We start from the raw sequence: 16,901 nt of genomic DNA, 5'->3' as shown, positions 1-16,901 counted from the left end.
AGGACACACAATCCATCTCAGGCCAAAAGTAACAAGAGCCAACTCTGTGTGTTCAGCATTGCATTTCCCGATCCTTCTGGATGCGCTGGGAACTCACTGTTGTTGCTGTGGATCGTTTATAGCTGAAGTCCTCAGCTGCTACTACATCTGTCAATTAAATAAGAAGCCCCCAAACAGCTATAAAACCCCTGACCCACAGGCATAACTCTACAATGTGTTCACTGCTCCTGATACCAATGGGACTCTGCCTATAAAACAAAGTCCATGATCAGCACTGGGAGACTGGAAAGGGAGGAAAAGCATCAGGCTAAAGGAAAACTGCAGAGAAACACACAGATTTCCACCTAGGCTACCTAAATACAAAAAGGAATAAAGCACTTACGGTACTTTATCAGCTGGAATGAATTTGCTGGGAACTCCAAATTAGTAATTTTATGATGAAAAGATTAGAAGGTAAATATATAAATAGGAAATAGACTATTTTAGATCAAATTCTGTACCTTTAAAATCTAATGAAATTTATCAGCTGGCCATTTTAATGAATTTAGAAACTTTAAGATTTAAAATGTTGTTATTCTAAAGAGCATACCTAACCCCTTATCCTAGACTTCTTCATGGTTTAGCTTTTTTTACTGGGGTCTCACTGAAACCAGGAATAGTATGGACATACAGAAAGAAGCAAACTGGGTGTTTTCTGACTAGTGATAGTGTGGAATCACCATAGTAAGGATATATGAAAGTGCACAAGATTGCTAAAACTATCATTTTTTTTGCAGCCTCTGTTCTTATCAGCGAGGAACTACGCTATGATACCATTCTTCCTGTCCTCAAAACAAAGAGTAAGACCTACAAAGCAGGAACTGATACAAACACTTTATGCTTTGATTAGACTAGATCGTATTTCTCTTGATTGTTTTACACTGTGAGCATTAAATGGATTCTTTTCTACTCTAAGGTGATTGAGAAAAGAGAACAATTTCTCAGTGGTACAATGAAGATAATATTCACCCACATGGAAAAATTCTGTCAAGTTTGCAGATGGAAAAATGTCTAGGTACTGTGATTTATCTATAATGACTACCTAATTAATGTAATGAAACTGTAAATCTTATTACCTTTATGCGCTTTTTTGTTGATTTTAGGTAGTTTTGGGCAGCAGACTCTTTTAACCTTCCAACCTAAGGGTGAAAAATAAAACATTACCAGTGGAGACAGATAATGCAAATAGCTGTACATATATACCAAATGGGTTAGAGTCCACAGACATTTTGATCACCATGTTTACTGTTGAAATCCTTGAATGGAAAAAAAGCTATCAAACAAAGGATCATCATGACTGATTTTTACGTTTGCACATAGCTTTGTCCCTGCCACAGAACAGAAATTAATTTGTTCTTTTCCATCATTACTAGCAGATATGCCAGATACAATGTGAAGATTTTTACCCTTTGAAGTGTCACATGTTAGCAGGCAATATAAGCAGCAAATTCCAGGTGTCTTAACCTAAGACAGAGACTCTGCACTCTTTATCGTTACATCACTTAATGAGAATATAAAAGATTACCAAGGGGGAGGGAAGAGTATCTCTGTGTCCATATGCAAAGGACAGGCAAAGCCATTTAAATATTCCCTCCCTATTAGACCTAAATAAGTGAGCTGTTGATTGCACTTGACATATTACATGCTGGACACATTAAAGAGAGAAGAAAAGTTGACCCTGGAGCAGAAAGGACAGCAGTAGGTGATTTATCATCAACAAAATCTCACATGGGCTCAATGTTTCTGGAAATCCCTGTGGCACAGTTCTACAGCCAAGGCTAGTGCTGGCAGCTGCTCTAGCATCCAAGAGGTTTGAGGTGTCTTGTCACCATCATTTCATTCTGATGTAGCATGTTTTATATAAAAAAAGTATATTCATCTTGCACACCCAGGCACCACTTTGTTCCCATCAGTGTGTTTATGGATAAGGGACAGCATCTTTTGCACACTTCCTCCCCACCTTCTGACCAAGTGAAGCACCAAACCTCTAGGATTCACATTAACAAAAGGAAATGTTATTACAGGATCCCATGTGTATTCATTTGGGTTTTATTTGGTGTTGCTGTCTCTGGTACTTCCTGGACAGGCTTCTGCTATGCTCCTGAAAACACATCTAGATTCTCCCACTCCTTTTGCACTGTTCCTTACGTTTGCCTCAAGGGGCCTAGGAACCCTGAATAAATAGAAATAGAAAATGCAACGGGAGCAGAAAGACTTCAGGTATATGATGACATTGCTCTAGTGTTCACTCCCCCTCACCACAGCTCTGGCAAACAGCTCTTCCACTTGGAACAGACTCTGGTAAATGAGAAAACCAGGCAGCTGACTTGACCAGTTTGAAAGAAAGCTTCCACATGTTTCTCCACACTCATATTTACACAAAAAGTGATTCTTACAAGGTTTCTAGACAATACGAAGTATGACAAATCTGCTGCTCCTGACCTTTGGACATTTAGCTTATTTGTTTTTCCTTATCTCATATTCAGTCTCTACATCTGTGTAAAATAATCACCGCCGAACACTCATGGTGGGTCTCTGAGATTTACAATATCAAACATCAAGTCTGAATAGGTAGCTCTAAAAGTTACACCTTTCAATTTTAAAATCCTACTGTTCCCTGCAAACCCAGAATGACATCTACAGAGATGCGGCTACAGACAGATGCAAAAACCTCCTTTTTTAAGATTTAAACTGCTCTGTGAATTTGTGTGCTATGAAATACTGCAAAATGTTAACTGGGTGCCATAAAGTAATACAGTAATTAAAGTGTGGAACATCAGTGGTTAAAGAAAAGTCTAGACTGGCTGAAGGTCAGAAAGGCTACTTTCACTACTTTACAAAGAACTTAGCATTTAATCCAGTTCTGGTGACTTGTTTCATATTCCCTTGTTCCATAAGGGTAGAAACTTTTTCCATTAATGCGCTTCTCACCATTCAGAAAATATATTATTTTTACACTGGCAGATAGTTATCTACTGGAAAAATATAACAGGAAATTTTTTTTCAGAGGAATGGGTTTCAGAACACTGATTAAGGTAAAAATGAATCATTCTGTGCTACATGCCACAGGCAGTAACAGAGAAGAAACACTAATGTACAAACTGAAGAATTGATATGCAACCACATTCTGCAGTCTAAGTCCTTTCCTAAATTAATTCTCTCCTTTCCGGTTGTCAAGCTCTGTTTGTTTTCTTTAATTAAAATCAACGCAGAGAATAAGCAAAAAATAGGGAGACAAATTTGTTAGAAGGATATACTGTACCTTCTGCAGTAAAGGCACTGAGACACAAGAGACAGACAAACAAAAAGCCACATAGCGCCAGGAGCTTCATCCTTCCAACTAGTCACGAGATGTCTTCAAGGAGGCTGAAGCAGCACTCTGGTCTGCCTCCAGCGCAATCTTACCTTTTTATAAGGTAGATTGAAAGGAATGCTGTGTTCAGAATGGGTGGAGATTTGGCCTTTGTATTGCACTTCAAGAGATGAAAAGAAACAGCCCTTCCTATTACAAGAAGCAGTTTACTCAAAATCAGGCAGCAGTTATCTGCATTAGAGAGTGTCCTACCAGCTAAAAAGCAGCACCTGGCTTTGAGTATAAGAGTATATATGGATGCTCCAATGCAGAGTGTTTGTCCTGTGGTTCACAGCAGCCTCCTTAGGTGACCTTGTGTGCTCCTTTGGCTGCTTGGAAAGGCAGAGAGCACAGCTTCATTTCAGTGGTGTGGACAGTGAACTGGAACCAAAAAGCCAAACTCAACCCAGAGTGTTTTTAAAAAAAAAAAAAAACAAACCAACCACACAATTGCCAATGTATTGTTAACATAATTAACATGACAGCTGGTTAAACAGCAGATTTCTGAGTTTATTATTAACTTCTCAATCTATTATATCTGGATAATTAAGTCTGTTACAGATATTCCAGTTAACTATCAAGATTAAGAAGTCCATCAAATTCAACACAGTATCAAGGTTCAGAGAGCATGCAAAAAAGAAAAAGAAAAGATCCTTCAAGCAGGGATCAGCTGCAGAGCTGAGTCTCTTAAATAAAGCAAAGGTTTAGGTTTGGCAGCATCTAATTGTCACACTTGAAACATGGATGTGAGCCCTCATCTTGTACTTTTAAAATCAACATTTTTGCTGGTTAACACAGAATCAATCCTTTAATTTGTAGAAAAGTTCTATTCTCCCCTCTAAAAAGGGAACAGTAATTACTATTACCAAAGTAGATTTTATCAGTTAAGTGTTTTATAAAGACAACTAGTTACATAAAACATATAAACTAGAAGCATTATAGGAAGACTTTCTGACATAGAAACATCTCCGAAGTTCACTTTATTAACGGAATCAAATTTACAGCTTCAGTGTACCAACAGAAATGTTACATTGCTTTGGATGAACTCAAAACGGAGAAGAAAGTGTGGCTCGTACAGCTTTGAGCACAGAATGAAATCTAAGCTGGTAACAGCAGAATCTCTTCAGCCTGGCCTTCCTGAAATAATCTTCCATTTCATCAGCAACTTTCCATTTTAGCAGACCAAGGTTGATTTAGTACCAAAGAATTTCAAACTTGCATTTATGTCAGTTACATGGTGCACTCCATCCCACCACAATTCAGTAAAACCTTTGACTGTATTCCTGTCCAGTCTTGCTCAGGAAAACACTCACTTGATTTTAACAATATGGCAAGCGACTTTCCTCTACAGTGTGTTAAACTACAAGATCTCAAGATGGAAATTCTCAGTTCTCTTGGCTAAGTAATACTCTTGTAAAGATGTGGTAGTTACCCCTTAACTCCTGTAGTACCTGACAACAAAGCTAAGGATGAGAGGGGGCATGGGGAAGAAAATGAGATTTTAGATCGGACATATGACTTTACAAACTATTTTCATTCTTACACATATTAAGCCAAATGTTATTAAATAGAAGAAAAGCAGGCTAGATAGTAATTCACTGCCAGCAAAGCCACTCCAAAACATAAGGAGGAAAGGTACAGGCAGGCAAGCTGTACTGAAGGTCTAAGCACAGCATATAGCCCTTGCAATTATCTCCTTAATGGTGACTGAAGACAACAGAAGCAAGACAGTTTTCTGCTGGTTTTGTTACGTCTTTTCTTTCAAAATATCCAGCGAGAGACTTTGAGCAGTGACAATCTTACTGCATCTACCAAATACCTGCACAGATAGCGTAGAATAAGTAGACATGATTTGTTTTCAAGGAAAAAAACAAACAAATAACCTAAACTGAACTAGGAAATTTAGCAGGCTAGTCAGCCTACTTGCTAAGGTTTGCCGAAGATCTGAAATCTCAATAAGGAACGTGAAAGGACAGGTAGGAGAGTAATTTTTCCGCAACTTTCAATCAGGCTGTCTGAATAGTAGTAGCACTGAAGCAAGTACTTATCTTACTTAATGACTACAGTATTTTATCTCTATTACACTTTCTCAGAAAAGTTCTAGGCAAGCTGACGTATACATGATGACATTCCACAATACAGGACAATAATTATCATCGCAAGGGAGTCTAGATATAAGCAGTTAACAGAGATTCTCAGTATGGCTACGATAATTAAGAAAGTAAAAAACAATATAAGCCTAATTCCACAGAATTCAACCCACTGCACTTTTAAATCTTGAATCAAATATCACTTAAATCTTGAAGTCTTTAATTGTCCTACATATTTAAGCCTGTGAAAACCTAGAAAATTACAATGTCTTAAATTTTGGTCAGTGAGGCTTTTTCTACCAAGTTGACCCCAAACCAAATTCTCCATATGTTTTTTTTAGAATCCCAGGTCCTACTGAAATATCTGGGAAAGATGGGGCAACAAGGGATGCATGTGTGGAGTCTGAAAGCAGGAAAGGAAATAACATGTTTTAAGATATATCACTACATATGCTTCTAGTTGAATTAATTTGGCTTTTTTACAAACAAAAATTGTACATTGAGCATGACTGAAAGATTTCTTCCAAAAGCTGTGTTGCTTTTGTTTTCCTGGAGGGGAAAAAAAAAACCCAAACCAAAAAACCAAGGAAAGGTCTTGTTTTGCAGTCAAGTCAATTTTGTGACTTAGCATAACAACCATATATAGGTAGCAACCACATGAATAGAATGTTTTAATGATAACCCAGAAAAAGACCCCCTGGTTTATAATCGAAAGACATAGTGTCTCCAGGGATAAATGGTTAAAGCTTTCATGCCAAAAAAACTCAAACAATTTTAATTTCACCGATTTTAAGGTGGTTACTTCTGAAACTTACACTCAAGGTCTTCTCATGCTTCTCTGTTAACAAAAAACTAATATCTTCCCCTCTCCCCTTCTCTCCCCTCACCAAGAATGACTCTGTTGATATTAAGATATCTTTGTTCATAACAGAAAAATAAAAAAGGAAAAAAAAAAATCACATCACTGTGTGTATCTCATCTGTCTCCTAAAATGGCAGCTGCCTCACCCAACTGGCTTTCTTCCTCAAACATAAAGTTCAACCAAAACTAAAAAAATCTCATAAAAGGCACATATTAACTCAAACCTACTAAGACTTTATACTCAAAGAATTTTTCATCTCTTTTTAGCATTGAATGGAACCATTGCCTTCTCTTCCTATGTGCACAATAAGAAATAAAAAATGAATACAGAAGAGAAAGGTAAGCAGGTGAGATGGGAAATGAGTTGTGTAAGAGAACCTCATCACATGATGGCTACTGTCATTTCCAGCTATGTTCATTTAATTAAACTGAAAAAGTGTTGGAATGTTAAATGCGTTACAGCTGCTGCCAACACCTACCTCAAAAAAGAAACATTTTTCTTCTAAAATATTTACAACAAAATATTGACAAGAGTGTTTACAAAGACTTATTTTTCTAAATATGGATAACTGCATTGTAACTTTACCATCGACCCCAAGCAAGAAAGCAGCACGTACTACTTGGAAGCCCCAGCTGTTTTCTGCTTGGAAGAGGCAGGCTGCTACTTGGTCTCCTCTGTTACAGCAATCCAAGCCTTGCAGCTACTGTGATGGGAAATGAGGCAAACCTGTATACTTATCACTGCATGCCCAAATACCCCTCAGAGGGGAAATGGAGCAGGTGGTGGGAAGCTCTGCTGTCTGCCCAGAGGAATAGTTTTACACGGTTTACACTTCTGCCTTTCAGCCTGCTCTTGTATTTCCCATTCTGAATTTGGAGAAGCCAAACCAACTACTTGCTTAAAAGCTGTTGTGCCAAAAAGAGCACGGAGGATTTCGCCAGATAAGTCTGCAGTATTGCTCACAAACCTCCAAGTCTGCTTGCTGCCAAGGGAGGCCGCCACTATCTCCAAAGCTTTGGTTGAGCCAATAGAAGATGTTACCTGCAATGTATTTTTGGCCCTCAGACCAGAGAGGATCAGTGATCGCTACTCCAGAGAGTGGCAGAACAGTCAGTTTCTGTATTTTCTCTTCTCCAATGTGTACAGCATCTGCAGCCTAGATACTCTCATCCATTCTGCTGAATACACATCACCTTCTGTAAGAGAAACTATCCTTAGTCTTGTTGATTTTTAATCTTTATTGCACATAATCTACACATAACCTTTGCCATTGCTGGCTGCCTGTGTCCCCTACTTAGCATATCTGTGCCAGTAATTACGCTTATTTAGGTTAGCTTTTTAAATATCTCCTCACCTGCTGTTTGTAGTCACCTCCAGTTTTTTCCCTTAGTCTGTTCTCTTTTCACACTACTTTTTTCCCTTCTGTCACTCCCATGCCTTTTTCTCTGTCATCCAGTTCTGCCCCACTGTCCTTTTTCCTTTATTATAACCTGGTAATAGGGGAACAATCTTTTTTATTGCAACTGTTTAATTAATTCCCCCCCCCAACTTAAGCTTTTTTTTTTTTTTTCCCAAGGAATGAGTCTGCTTTTTGGCAGAAATATTTTGACTTTTCAATAAAATACAAGTGCAGGAAAACCTAAGTGTTCTTTTTTTTGAACCAGTCTTAAATCATACACATGCTTAGACTCAACCATCATTCCTCATGGGAGAGAAAGTTCAAGCATAAAATTTCCAACTCGTCACATGGGCTAAATTGCCCATTCAGGATAATTTCACATAATACGTTGTGGCTAGAAACCTGCTGATGCATATGCCAAGCTGAAACAAGTTAGCTTTCAAAATCTTGTAAGAAGCTGGAGCCCTCCACTGAGAGACGGGTTTGTCTTACCATCACCAGTCTCCCCACTGAGCTGAAGGAGCTCTCGCCCACTGCCAGGAAGCCCAAACCCTCCCTGGCTGCAGTGACAGCCCTGTTTCGATTTCACAGCACACCCTTGCTACCTCGCCTATTCATCATGACATTCACCTTGCTGTAGCCATGCCAACTCCCATCATCAACTGCCTTCCTGAAACCCATATATTCCAAGACTACTTCCCCAACCCTCCTCATGACTGTAGTTTTCCATTCCTTTCCTGTATAAGCAAGCTTTGTGTTCTGTATACACTAACAAATATATCCACATATTTCTGACTGACATGCCTAATTATGGCCAGAAGGACAAAAGTGGCTCAAGTTAACATGGGCTTTTGTTGCTATTTACTCAAGTGTTCGTTAAAATCCCCTGCTTTTCAAGGGGACTTTTAGTATGACAAATATACTAAGGAACACTACAGCTATGGCAAAACTTGAGCCTGTAATTAAGTTAGCATTTCATAGACTAGGACTACAATGGAACTGTAGTATGTGTGCACTACGGAAGACATTGATTTAAAGTGCCTCAAATAATGAATTTTAAATTATGATTTAAAAAGGAGACTTTAGTATCCACTCTTGATCTTATTTCATATTTGTACACATTATTTCCTTAAGGAAAGGTTCAAAGTTGGTTGATATAACCATAACTGCCATATCAATTTTTACGAAATATGGCCCTTGCCTACAAGGCACTACTACTTTTTGCATACCCAAAGAAGGTACAAACACTTCTTTTCACATTCAGAGCTCAGTACATGCTTATTCTGCTTTCAATATTCATCATTTTAATACACTAGATTCACCTACTAGAGAATTAGGTAAGTTTTAAATTTGTGACTTTTGCTAGGCTCTGCTCACGTAACTCCTGCCAATACAGCTGACAGTCTCCTCATTTCCCTGGCACTCATGAATTCCTTGCTGCTGTGGTAAGGCGACTTATTCTTTGATGTTAACAGCTCTACCCTTCCTTCCTCCCTCCATTGCTAAGATCCTATACAGGTGTTGGTTATCCATTACCCATAGGACAAATGCCTGCCTTTACAAGGGCTGATTTTTCTTTCTTCCAATATTTATCCCTGCTGCTCCTTCATAAGTCACAGAATAGCGGTAGCGGGGGGGTTCTTGACTCAGTCTTTGTCAGAGCTCTTCCTCTGCCTTACGCCCTTGACTATGTTGCCTTCTTTCCCAAAGGGCACACACCCAGCTGGCCATCAATCCTGCTCTACCTAGTCCTGTAACTGCTGTTCTTGGAAGTACGTTCAGCTCCTTTCTTATGCCTACTAATTTTCCATTTCCTTCTTTTCAGCACTACAGCCAGCGCTTCTGTGTTTGTACTTATGCGTATACAAAAAGGACAACTGGCACACCCGATTATGACTGTGAAACTGTGGGATTTTTTGCAGGTCCAGGCATGACTCAATGATATGTAAACAGACCATGGCTAAAAATTCCCCACCTTTTACAGGAATTCCTTTTTATGCGTGTCAAAGAACATTAAAGACAAAGCATATGCTTATCCTGCAATTAATTAAAATCTGATCCTAAATATTGACTACAGCTGATGTTTCTAAGGACTTCCATTATGTTTCAAGTAATTCTACTTTAAATCATGATCTAAATAAGCAGCTGCATCATTTACTTCAACTTTGTTAACAAGCATATAAATCGGTTATTTTCCTAAGAAAGTATACTTTACAGTCAGCTGGTATAAGCAAGAAGGCCAGACCTGACTCATGCATGTATTTTCAGTTCGCACAGCAGAATACAAGATTAAATTTAGTTCTTACCTTATGAAAATATTTAGTGTAATCAGCTTTACAATTTTCATCCAACTTGCCCCACCTGTACCGCTGCTGGAAGGTGCGAGGTAATATGCACTGGCCTTCATGAAACCAATATATTATAGCACACCTATAAAACAATAACACTTACCGTGCCTTTATAAACTTGAATTGCACTCCAGAAGACAAAGATGATTTCTCCCTATTTCTGCTGACGTTAAAGAGCAGGACAATTTTTTTAACTCTTCAATATTTGATAAGAATTTGGTAAGGCAGCTTATTTTTACTTTGATAAATGATGTTCAGTTTACAGCAATCTTAGAATTTAAAAATGGTTGCCATAAGTTCACTTCAAATTTTGAAATGGACTTATTTTGACAAAAGAAAAATGCATTTAAATAACCCTTACACATAGTATTTAAGTAAGAATTGGATTTTTATTTATGACTTTTAGTCATCATAATAGAGGAGATGGGTTCTTGCAACACAAGAAACAGTACATCAGTCTGTGGCAACCCTCAGTGAGGATGGCTGCCTGGACCTGTAATCTGGCACTGGGAGGCCAGCTGCTACAAAGGCAAGTAACCCACTGGCACAAGGCTCAGCCACTAACCCAGCATTCACCCACCCCCATTTTACCAAGCAAGAACAGCCTCTGAACACAAGTATAACGCAGAACCAACACACTCTAGAAACACAAATGTCTCATTCACACATGCCCAACTTGTCTCAGAGTGATGACTTTTAGATCTAACAACCTCTCCTTTGCCAACGATGAATGGGAATAGGTTCAGAAAGACATGCTATCTTTGTTAATTCCTTCACTTGGTTTTGATGCCATTTGGTCTGCTCTTGCAGACATTGTCATTACGTTTCTGAACAAATCTTTAGCGCTATTGTAAGATATTTCTTTTTACCAACTTGTACACAGGAGCTAAACTGAAAGACAATGGGTTGTTGGTTTTGTTTTTTTTTTCTTTTTTGAATGAGTAATCTTGTAAAATATTATGTATTCCTACTTCGATATATTATGTATTCATCTTATTCCTGACTGCAGTGATGGTCCATCCAGGGATGAAGATCACTTATTCCTCCTCAGCAGTACAAATACACCATCATCTATCACCATCTTTTCTAAGAAAAATGATACCACAAAAAAGTAAAAAAATCTCCAAACTGCAAAACCAAACAAGAACAACTACATTTCTTAAAGCAATAAATCCCTTCAGGATTTCTGAAGAAATTGTAAGAGCAAAAGTAACTCATCAGATTCCTCCCCCCGCCCAAGATAATGTAAGGAAACAAAATTCCAGGTATGTTTCCAAGTTATATTTGAGCCCCAAGGGAATGAGAAGTACAAGCTGAGCTGAAATGCAAAAAGCTCACTCTCCCATCACTTATGTCTTTTACAGAGACGGATTCAGACAAAGCTTGGGCTCTCAATAAAAGCTTGAGTTCTGCTACCCCACCAAATTTCTAGCTAAAAGTAAAACCATTGTTGATGAAGTATGTGTTTTTTCTTCCACTCCTTCCTAGTCACATAAATACAGCTGAGGCGACCATAAATGCTTTGGGGGACAGACTGTGTTCATTGCATTGAAATGGTGCCCAGTGAACTGGATCACGGGATTTTAGCTTGTACAAGCTGACACAAGTAGCTGACACTAAATCAAATGATGGAACATTCTCTCTGGACAAACGTCTCTCTGTACGAGGTGGCAGGAAGAAGAGATGCTGAAACTTGTAGCATTATAGAAATGCAGACAGCCTTAGCCTCTAAACGACTTAGTTGAAGTTCTGGACTTCGTATTACCAACTTATTTTGGTTGTGTTAAATGATCAGAGTATCCACAAGGTACAGAACCAGGAACAGGCCACAAAATAAGAGCATTTTTACCCAGTCAGAATGACAAACTCCCTCTGATATCCCTGAAACCACCTCCTATTGGATCAGTACAGGCAGGGTTTATCTATGTTTTTAAGATAGATATCAATACACAGATCAATCACAAAATCTTTCCAGAAGCCCTAAAGGCTGACAGCTGCACGGTATTTTCTGCTTTGGAGGCTTGCCAGCTGAATTAAACACCTTATCCAGGAAAAAGAAGAGTGAAATGCCTGCCCAGACATGTGTCATTGTATCACTTCATTTCCTCATACTAAGTTTTCCGGAACTAAGCATTGGGCAACCAGACTAGTTATTTTGTATGAAAGACCCAATAGTGTCTTGTATTCTTCTATCATCATTCTGAAAGAAGGAAAAAACCAAAGAAAAAGTGCTTCCTCAAGCAGCAACTGAGAGCGAAAGAAGGACAAATCTTTTAGAGCCATGGTAAATAGCAAGACGGATAACCCTCCCTGTTTAGGCATGTTTTTCCCCACTCTGGAAGAAGAGGGGACATGGAACGAGAACTGATCTGCTTCCATAACGAGGTTGTTATGCAGCTCCTCTCATCACCCTGTCACAGAGGTGTGAGCTCTGGCAGATTAGTTGTCAAGAACACTTTCCTAAATCACATCTTGCTTGAACTAGAGGACTGAATACCACAAGAAGAAAACATTTCCTTCACGCATAGTGTACTTCACACTGCATCCAATGTAAATGTTTTTGGACTGAAGCCTCACTTTGTTTCAGCGCACTCTCTCTTTAGGAGTCTACAGCTACCAAATAAACTGTCCATCATCACACTCAAGGCCTTGAAAGACAAGGGAACAGAAATCACGTAAGAAACCAAGGAGAAAAGGGACACATCTGTTATTCTACCTTCACCATGTTGCCTGTGGGAAGAAAGTTAAAACTAAGCAAAGTAAGTACAGCTACCAGCCCCAACTTAATAGAGCAAGGCTATCCAGAAGAGTGAGCTGTGAAGAGACAGAAGAGGGAACACACAGAGCTTAGAGACCACAACCACCACACAAAACTCACAGGCATGTTAGCTGCCAGCTCTGCAGAGGCTTTAGTTGTAGGGCACAAACTGAGTAGTGGCAGGACACCTGCTGAAAAAGCTCTGCAAAAGATGTTTTAAACCCTGCTCCAGGACAGTCTCCTAAGTGATTATCAACTCACCATAAACTGCTAGGAGAAACTATAATCTCAGCCTTGCTCTTCATTCTGGTCTCTCGCAGCTACTATATCCCAGAAGTTGTCATTACTGCCTTTAATACAGTGAATACAACTACAGCCTGCAGTTTTCACACAACATACCCTTCCCCTTTGAAAATGGAGATCAGCACATATTCCCAGACAACTACTTTGGTTCACCGTAAATAGTCTAGGTTGAATTAAATTAACTTTGTATCCTGAAAGTGCTTAATGCTCCCTGCCTTCTCACAGCTCAAAAGCTCATTTCTCTCCAATTTTAACAAGACCATTTGTTCCAACTGTCTTATTCTCCTTAAGCCACAAGCAGCTGCTTCAACCTGGTTATAAGAAATTCTCACATACAAAATACAGATTCTTCTTAGAGTGGCATGAGTGTTTAACAAAATATTAACAAATCTTATATTAGCATAACGCCTCCAGAAATGAGACTCCTCAAAGACAGCAATTTTAAGAGTTTATCTAGTTTCTTTTTGGCAAGTGCAAAAAGACACTCTGGAGCATGCCTTAATTTATTGATAAGAACCCAAACTACTCTTTTCAAGATTTGAGAGACATCCTTTATGGCTTTTGAACATAAAACATTAGTAACACGAATCTAAGGATGCATCCCTTATTTCCCTGGATGATTCAGAAATACTTACCCCTGCACTCAATTTCCTTCCCAGCCCCCAACTCACCTTGGCAAACAGCAACACCCTTTTTTCGACTGCAAAGACGCAATACATTTACTGCTCCTTTCATAAAATTAGTGCCTTAAAAATTACTGTTGTACAAATGCCTCAATCTTCCAGCTGACGGACTCTAAAGACACAGGTTAGCAGGCTATATAGTAATCTGTGTTTTCATTCCATCTCCTGTGTCCAACCACTTCCCTGACACACTTCAGTATCAAAATTTTGTATATTCTTCAACCTTATTTGTTAAAGACTTTTCCTTCTGGGCAAGCCTGAAGATGACCCTAGTTCATTGCTTCTAGTCTTCCATTTCCAGTTTGCTTAAGAACATTTTATACCTTCCCACTTCTCCCACTGTATCTTAGGTAGCATTTACAGTGAACTTTACCTAATTCCCTGAACCACAGAGAACCTGAGGACAAAAGGAGCTCTTGGCTTTGTAACCAATGTGTGTGCTGCAAATACTACACTCTCAGCTGGCTTTTTTTTGTGGAGCTCTTAGTTGTCAGAGAATAGGCACAACGGACACAAAGTACCACTCCCACTCAACACCCACACTTGCCTCACTGCCCCAGTTGGGCGCCACCAACACACATACTCCACTATGAAAGGGCGCACGGGCAAAAGATGTTGCTCTTGAAGCAATTCTTGCTGCCTTGGATTACCTGACTAACCAACCTGGAAACACGGCACACATCTTTGTCCACCTTTATTGGTATGAGCTACCAATGTGATTGAATCCACTGCAGCCACTAAATTGTAGATTCTCAGTCTTACTGTCTGTAAAAAAAAAAACAACCAGAAAATCTTTTCCACCTCACCCCCACTTTCTTCCCTTGTAATTCATTAACGCAACTACAGTCAAAGTGAATAAAGTTTTTGACAGCCTTGCTTATCTGATGAAACAGACACTCAAGTGCCACTACTATGTAATTACTAAAGACTTTCATACCTCAAGCCTAAAAATGGCCATAACTTGACCATTCAGCCCAACATCCTGCATAATTTCTACCAAAACGTTATTCCTAGTAACCACTGCACTATAGCATGAGATCCAACAATGACTTGAAGACTTTGAAATAACCACAACCCTCATCAACCTGTAGCAAGTTTTGAATTTTCCCCCTTGAACTGTGTTCCTGGGTGTTATCCTATTTTATCATGATTTTAATATGGTCCTGTTTCTGGCTAAGGAAACTTACAATTCATTTTTTTCCTGCTGTGCTTACACACAAACATGTATTTCTCCTGTATCTGTTGTCAGTTAAGTAGCTGCTCAAGCTTCTTCTCACTAAACAATACCAAACTTCTTAAATCTCACTTGAAAACATGAAAACTGTTTTCCTTAAATACGAATTTACCTGAAAGAGAAAAATCATTAAAACATCTGATCTCGCTTGCTTTTGTGACCCATTTCTCTCTCAATCCCCTTAAAAGTAGTTATTTAAAAACACCTAGCAAAATTCTGTAGTGTCTACTAAAAGTCAATAAGGGAATCCAAGTACATATAACCCTCTTCAACCTGATCCAACAGTGAATCAAAACAGGGAAAACCCAGGACTTTATAACCAACTGTTAAAACGTGGCAATGAAGGGCCCCCTAGGGACAGGACAAAATAAATTTAACATTCCTTATTCAAGAAAAAAAACCCCAAGTTTTACTCCTCAGCTAGTTTTGGATTTCTATGAGTTTATACCCTTCCAATAACAACCATTTTCCCTTCCTAGTTTAGAGGAGCGTATGAAACAGTGCATTAAAAGTCTAACCACAGTGTTTATCAGCTTTTTCAGATCTGAAATTCAGGATATAAAGCACCTCATTTCCTTCTGCAAGTATTTAGTGTTTAGACGATCAAAAAAAATACAGCTTCCTCAGCTGTATTTGCTCTCAAAGCTGCTGAGCAAACATACTTAAATGGACCCTAATACCTACTTAAAGAATCTCCCAAGTTTTACAATTAGACCTCTCAATTGAGGAACAAAACCAACCCCAAAATAAATTGCTTAGAGGAACATCACCCTAGTAAGTTCTATTGATAAATCTAAACATTTTTTTTAGTTCTAGAAAGTTTTCAAGTTGTCTGTTCACATTCCAAGAGTAGCCTGACAGTAACCCAGCACAAGTTCTCACACAGATGCTCTCCCTGAAAAAAACGTGCACTCTTGTGCCTACCAAACTATGACATTTTAGATTTTCATGCCTTCCCCTGCCCCAAATTAGAGCTGTCTTAATTAAGATAAATCTTAATTTTTCATTTAGGACTTCAAACGTGAAGGAACAACTCTTAATCTTGTTCTTCCCTGTTTGGAGATCCACACTAGACAGCACTAACAGTATTTTCCTACTGATACAATGAATGCTTATCCTTCCTCAGGCACTATTTGGCCTTTTTTTTTTTTTTTCTTAAAAGGTCATTAGACCTTCCTGTTGGTCTCCCTTTCCATGCAAACACCTCCCTGAAGTAGAATGTTGTGTTCTACACCTTACTGTTTAGAACAGTCCAGAATCTCTCTCTTGGTTCACAGTCAACCTCTAAAACTTTGCTCAGAATACAGACAAAAGGAGTTTTACCAATTTAATTACAGACAAGTATTAGAATTTTGTTGTAAGACAGTTGCCTGTAGATTTCAGAATTTGTTCAGCTACAGCAACAGTACGTAGAAATTGATTAAGGGTATGAAATTGCTTAAAAAGATAAAAACCTCTAAACAGGCTACTTACACTTTACGTGACCCAGAGATTTCTTCTAAGTACTACAGATTTTCCTTCAGCTTTAACAGTGACAGGAGCTAGATTGTGCCGTATTACCTTTGGGCACAAAGGAGTTGCAACAAGGTTCTTCACAATCCACTGTTTCTTCCCTACGATTGAAGGGACTAAAAATATTACAGTATGACAGACATAAAAGCAACACTGGCTGTACTCAGTAGGCAACAGGTTACACTAACCGAACCATTTGAATTAAGTGTAGATCAGCATCTTCCCTCTCGGAAACATCCCCAAAAAGACGCTAGCCAGTGGAACTGGAAATCATCTGTGTGGATTTTTTTAACAAAGGAATATACACTCTCTTACAAAGGA

At 38.7% G+C, this 16,901-nt stretch overlaps 1 protein-coding gene across 4 annotated transcripts in view; it reads right to left on the bottom strand.

Moving 5' to 3' along the window:
• CDHR1 (cadherin related family member 1) overlaps window positions 1-16,862 on the bottom strand; it is an 83,002-nt gene extending 66,140 nt beyond the window's left edge. For 2 of the 4 annotated variants that reach the window (XM_054832821.1, XM_054832823.1), the window contains exons 1-2: window positions 7,385-16,862; window positions 1,116-1,178 (exon numbers count right to left, since the gene is read on the bottom strand). The gene's annotated coding sequence lies outside the window, so the exon portion shown is untranslated. The other 2 variants (XM_054832826.1, XM_054832822.1) reach the window with 2 other exon arrangements.
• Window positions 16,863-16,901: the final 39 nt, after the last annotated feature.

The sequence above is a fragment of the Grus americana genome, chromosome 7 (assembly GCF_028858705.1).
Source record: "Grus americana isolate bGruAme1 chromosome 7, bGruAme1.mat, whole genome shotgun sequence".
NCBI lineage: Eukaryota > Metazoa > Chordata > Aves > Gruiformes > Gruidae > Grus > Grus americana.
Note: the sequence above shows the minus strand (reverse complement) of the source record. Positions and strands in the feature narration are given on the sequence as shown.